We start from the raw sequence: 6,534 nt of genomic DNA, 5'->3' as shown, positions 1-6,534 counted from the left end.
CGACATCACCAATTAATTAAGCTGGTCTGACACCAAGTTTATTCCTATGCTGATCCTGATAATAGCGGAAATAGGTCAGAAATCTGACAAATTACTGATATTTGGGTAACTAGCCAAATCTCTCCGAAAGAAGAGTCAACCGCTTCTGTGTTTTATGCATTATTCTCAACTTTAAACAGTAATATAAATGAAGCGGTGTAACCAGACAGCAAAATCAATGTACGATTTCAAACTTACTAAGTCTTTGTAGTTATCAGTTCTTGTGACGTGGGCTTTGAAAAATCATATAGTATATTTAATTTCTTTACAAGGTTCCGGTTATTGTTTTGACGCCGCAGCGTTACGGTACAGGTGTGCTGGTCAGGTGCGACTCGGTGTGTTATATTTTTTAAAGCTCAAAGATCATATATCAGTAAAGTACCCAGTACGCAAATTTGCGGATGTGTTTCTGTAATTCCCCGCTTTTCGTCGTTGTATTTTACACGATATCTCAACAGTATGCCAAGGTGATGCTGAAGTAGATGAGTATTTTAAAACAAGCGGTTTATTAAAATGTATATATTCCGGTTTGATGTATCTATTCTGTAAGCGTTACGTATAGAAAGATGAAGTAAATTCTCGAAAGGGTTATATTTCGATGTTTTATTTCGTGTGAATTGTCAGATTACGAGGTTAACAGCAAACGTGTCATTTGTGCAAGATTTGTGCACGTTTGAAAAAAATCGTTGGAAATATTACATAGACGATATCGCAGCATTTCAAAAAAACAACACTTAATTTCTATATTATAATGGTAGAATGTTACATATATAAAAATGCATTGTTATGTTCAAAAAGAACGCATGATGTGAGAGAGAAAGAGAGACAGAGACAGTGAGACAGAGAGAGAACGACAGAGAGCGATACCCCCTTTGTTATCTGACAATGAAACTGTCTGAGATATCTTTGAGAATTCAATAACGGTCTCAAGTGAAATCGGCCAATTTATTGTAAGCGTTGTATGACCTTTACGTTTTCAATATTAATCCGAGACACACGGTCAGAGACCAAAACAGAGGGGCATTAAGGGGCGCAAGCACAAGAATGAAGAAAAGTGTTAGTAGCAGGGAGATGTGTGATAAACTTTATGGATTAGGGGCTGTGTATGGTATAAAACGGAACATAACAAAAAACAGTTGATTGATAAATTACTTTAAGAGAAGTTGCTGACATGCTTACCGTGACTTGTACAATCGGCGTACACAGAGGTTTTTGACGGCTGAGTTCCGTTAAATGATAATGATATAATTTACGGGAATAGATGCGCGTGATTTTCTATTGAGTTCCACGTGAACAATTATTCACATTTGACATCGCTATTCAAGAAGAGAGGGGATCATCATTAACTCGCGTAAATCCAACAGAGTACGACGTGGGGAAAAACAGGAAAAGGATTGTGAGCAAACATTTAAGTTTCATAACTAGTTTTTAATCAAGACATCCGCATTTTTACTTCGAAAAGACCGTTCAATTTGGATATATTTGTCCCAATCGAATAATGTATTTGTTTTCAAATTTGCACACCTAGCCAAAACCTTGTCTGACACGTAAGTTGTATCATTATTCTCAGTGAAGGCGGTGATGACCTACTGAAATCACTCATTGTCACTCTTTTGCAGAAAAATGGCACATATTCCGTACAGCATATATTGTTTTCTACAGACAATCAACATAATAATTTTACTTTTTATAATGTCGTAGAAGAGGAATGCGGATTTTGTTGTCTGCCAACACTTAGATCTCAAAGCGTTTAGATTTAATATAACCACCAATTTAATCGTTTCAGATATTACTCATAATGTTATTATAACGTCTGCAGTATATTTATAACCTCATAACGATTGAAATGCTTATTTATGTTTTTTTTCAAGTAGTGAGGTAATTACTGTCGTCGATATTGATAGAGTAATGATATAGACTGTGTTTTGGTCTGTCGGTTGTTTGTTTGTTTTGCCTAAACAATGCAGATCACGAATCTTGATGTAGCCTCACTGACTACAGGGAACTTCATATCGTTCTTTATTAAAATTCTTTCAGGATCCCGTTTTTGAACAAAAGAGGGCAGTATCCTAATTTTATATAGAAACGATACGCTATGGGAAACGCTTAAATGAAATTTTATGAAACAACTTGAGTTAATATATGGGACGTTGTAAATTGGTTTCTCACTGGATTTACCTTGCCGAGATAGGATCTAGGTACACGGGTCTGAATTTATATCATCATGTATTTTATCAACGTTAACGCTGTCAATTTGAATTCGCCTGATTAAAATTATACTAACATTGTAATCATTTTTTTATATAAATTTGATTATTTTATTTCGTAGCATTATGTATTTAATCATCAGTGAGGGCGCTCTGACGTTGCTAACGACCCTGCCACGACTTGGTAAATTATAAAGTTCATTTTTATTTTTTTATTTTTTTATTTTTTTTTTAAATAAAGATTCTGAGAGGAAACCCTAAATATTGAACGCAGTTTATTCAGTAATAACTGAAAAAGTTTGACGTTGCGCTTTGATTTCATAAGGTTTGAAAAATTGATAGATGTACAGTATGCATTACAAAAAGCAAATTTGCTGACCAAAGGAAGGATTGATTGCGTGTGTCAAAACACCGTTAATTGATAAAGCTGTACACATAAATGAAATTGCTTATCCGGTTTGAATACAGAACCAGTGAGCGTCAGACTGACAGTATGCTTTGTTCTTTATATTCTTGTACTTCTTCCTTTCTGTCATTTTTGCTTCAATATTCAAATAAAAAGTATATGAATTTGAGGTCAGCGAAGATACGAACATCGCCCCCACTGTTACAGCAAGACACTATGAAAAGTTATACTTTCCTGAATGTGTACTTTTTTTTCCTTTTATGGAAAACATCTTGTAGACCGTATTTTAGTTTATTCGAGGATAAACGAGTTGCATCTCGATGAAAACTTTTGCTGTTACACTTAAGAGTAGAGTCATTGTCTATTTACAGCGGGTTGTAACCCTGAAATGATGAATATAATCAGTGTTTTTTGTTTGTTTTTTGAATTTGGCATAAGAAGACTCGTCAAAACGCTCAAGTGTGACAAGAATACCTATAAAAACACATTAACACAGAGATCCTGGAAAAGTAATTATTTGAACAGGAAATATCATAGAAGTGAAAAAAAACAATGAAACTATGAATATAAATAGAATGAGTGATAGCCACAGACACATTCAGTATGTTTTTGCTTTATTCTCGTACATATTCATTTAAAGGATGTCTTAATTTAATATTAATACAAGAAGTTTGTAAATACGCTGTAAACAAAGGTATTAACAACACCTCACAGTTATAGCGAGAAAGTAAGCGATATTTTTTTCTAGTGTACTAGTTTTTTTTTCCTGTGAGAAAATCATACACCTTATTTCAATGTATTAGCCCGTCAAAATGGTGAACATATTTTGTCTATTTTGAAGTCAGTGTTCATAAACTGTCGTCAAAACACATACATGTGATGAGAAGATCGTTAATATAATTTACACATAGACATAGGGAAGGTAATGCTTTGAACAGAAAATATTATTGAAGTGTTTAGACAGTGACATGTATGAACACAGTAGAATTAATGATGGCGACTTATAAATGGCAGTACTTTTCATTAGTGTTCTCACTCAGTTAAAGAATTCCATGTTTTTTCTTTATATTCGCCATAGAAATGTAATTTCTGAATTTTAGGACAGAGAAGCTATGGACAGAGACCAAAGAGATAGAGCGAGAGAATACGCAATGTTTACATCCATAAGTGCACACTGTCTTCCTTGGGAAAATATTTCGCAGACCGCATTTCAATGTATTCGGGAATGAATGTAATAAAATAAAAGAAAACTCCACACATCGTCTGTATCTTGAATGTCTGTCTTTTGTATATTGAAGTATCTTGTCAGGGCATTTTTTTCGCTGTTTTGTGTATAGAACTGATTAGCCACGGCGAGACGCAGCTGTGATCTGCCAGTCAGTGTAAAGTATCTACTACACAGCAAACTCATAATAAAGACAATTTATCTATTTTGAAGGTGACATGCGTATACAGTCGTGAAATGGAGAAGTATGACAAGTATATCAATAAGCCGCATTTTGCACGAAGACAATGGAAAAGTAATTCTTTGAAAAGATGATAGACAATGAAATGATAGAAATACTATGAGACAATGAACACTATCGATACAGAAAAATGAGTGATTGACTCAGTCATATGGCAGTACGTTGATTTCGTTTATTCTTGTAGAGATTTTGGCTCTTCGTAAAACGTAGATGTGCGATTTATCCTTTTACACTAATAGAAAACAACTTTTGTCCGAAATGATATCCTGTTTTTAAACGCCATTTTTTAATTATGTTGACTTTATATTTTAATAAAAAACTATGTTGCAATAATTTGTAATAAACAGCAACATGCACGTGATGCAGCGTGTTTATTGTTGCCGCCGTATATATCCGATCAATGGTTTTATCAGATTAAAATTTGTATTCGATTTACGCCGCCCTCTGGCAACCATTTTAAGCAAAGCGGAGACTGATATTACGTGTAACATTTATCAATAATGAACTAAACGGGAAAATCGCCATATAGCCTGTCAACATATTTGCTGCTATACAGAAATACAATACGGCGAAGGCCAACAATTGAATCTGTCATTGCTACTTTAATTTTTGTCCTCGAACATTGCTTCCGAGATTGTTCTACTCTCTTGTCTTCTTTCAGCGTATTAAAGAAATGGTGTTTGAATCACCTTTTTAGACGGTATGTGGAAAGCGCTGATACCTTGAAGCGGAACTGATATTATAATTCTCAATAGAAATTTAATGGAGATGTTATTAGGAAACGATTGATTTGTTATTGCACATCAAATCATTACCTTGATTTTTTTTTATCATAAACACTTTTCCCCGCATTCTCTCACTTTTCAAACAGTTTGAAGTCACTTTTGCAAAGTTTAAAGACAATTATTGGCAAAACAATTGAAAAGTAAACGTTGCGAGATAGCTTATGTGTGCTTACTTGAGTTTCCTCTAGCTAATTACAGAAGCAAAATGTCAAGGAGCTTACAAATGATGTATGTCGTTTATCTCATTTATCTCATTTCGATGTGTGTTTTTGTAAAGCATGCAATTGAATTGAAATTGTGTGAAGAGCGCCCCCTGCGGTAAACCGCAAAAGGTAACTCGGATACCGGTGTTGTGACTTTTCAACTGTGGGTCATTACGTCTTGAGAGAAATGATCGGTCATACTTTCTGACTTTGTGGTATCCCGGAAATAATTATCAGAGAAGCAACTTGGAATAAATCCGTGCTGACACTGTTGTGATCGGAGGAACTAAGGTACGTATTCAAAGTTGTTTAAATATTACGTAATTATCATAGTTGGTTCTCACAAATTCACTATGTACGAAAGTCACTGTGACACACATGGCGTATTTTGTCGTTCCGCTTGTGAGTAGAGTTGTTTGTTCTTGTAGCCGATACATAAAAAAGTATCAAAGTAAAAATCACTGTGCGACACACTTGTCAATATTAAAACTGTCATGAATATTTAATATTCTTTGTTTGTTCTTTCTAACTCATTAGGAACCTCACTGGATGCATAGCGGTGCGACGGTTAATAACACACCATACACCAACCTGTTTGCAAGGAAATAGGATATTGCTCGCAGACATGAAAGCTGGTACTGTGCAAACATGCAATTCGACGTTAGTGGTTCAAGTTGGATTGTTCGCTCTGTTGATTGGTAAGAATTGCAATTTCAGTTACATATCTTAATACAATTCAGAATCTACTCTTCATCTAATGTAAAATCTTTGGCAAGGGACAAGAAATGGTAAGCACAGTAACCTATTTCGAAGGTGTTATTCAGTTTGGTTTGTATCGCGAAAGTAGCCGTTGTGTGACGTTATTGCGTTGTTAATCATCGAAAGCACAGTCAGACGACGAGTGCATTCCTAAATCTCTTCATGGTGCATCGCCGAATAATTTAAACTGTGTTCTCACCGCAAGGCTGATAGTCTATTTGACACATTGGGAGGTCATTAAAGTTAGTCATTATACGGTGATTAAAAACAAATAATGTACCTTTTTGCATTTTGTAATCAGAATTCACAAGATAAATTATAATTTATCATATTTAATCATAATCATAATCTTTATTTCTTATATAGCGGATTAAATATTTAAATATCTCAATGAGCTTTACATTAAAAACAAACAAAAGAGTGACAAATAACAATGTTCAATAAAAGTAACAGCCGGTAAACTCAAAAATGGTTAAAATAGATCAACAAATAAAACTCATGTATAAAATGACTTAAAAAGGTAATTTTTTCAAGTGACTGAGATGTACGATTGTACAATGTAGTTGGAATCAGCGTAATATCTTTCGCATATTTCTTCTCTAATAAATACAACTGTTATCTCATAAAAAACCGTGCAGGTAGTCTCAATAAATTACAATAAACAAACAT

This window comes from Ptychodera flava (genome assembly GCF_041260155.1).
Source record: "Ptychodera flava strain L36383 chromosome 3 unlocalized genomic scaffold, AS_Pfla_20210202 Scaffold_25__1_contigs__length_14229661_pilon, whole genome shotgun sequence".
NCBI lineage: Eukaryota > Metazoa > Hemichordata > Enteropneusta > Ptychoderidae > Ptychodera > Ptychodera flava.
Note: the sequence above shows the minus strand (reverse complement) of the source record.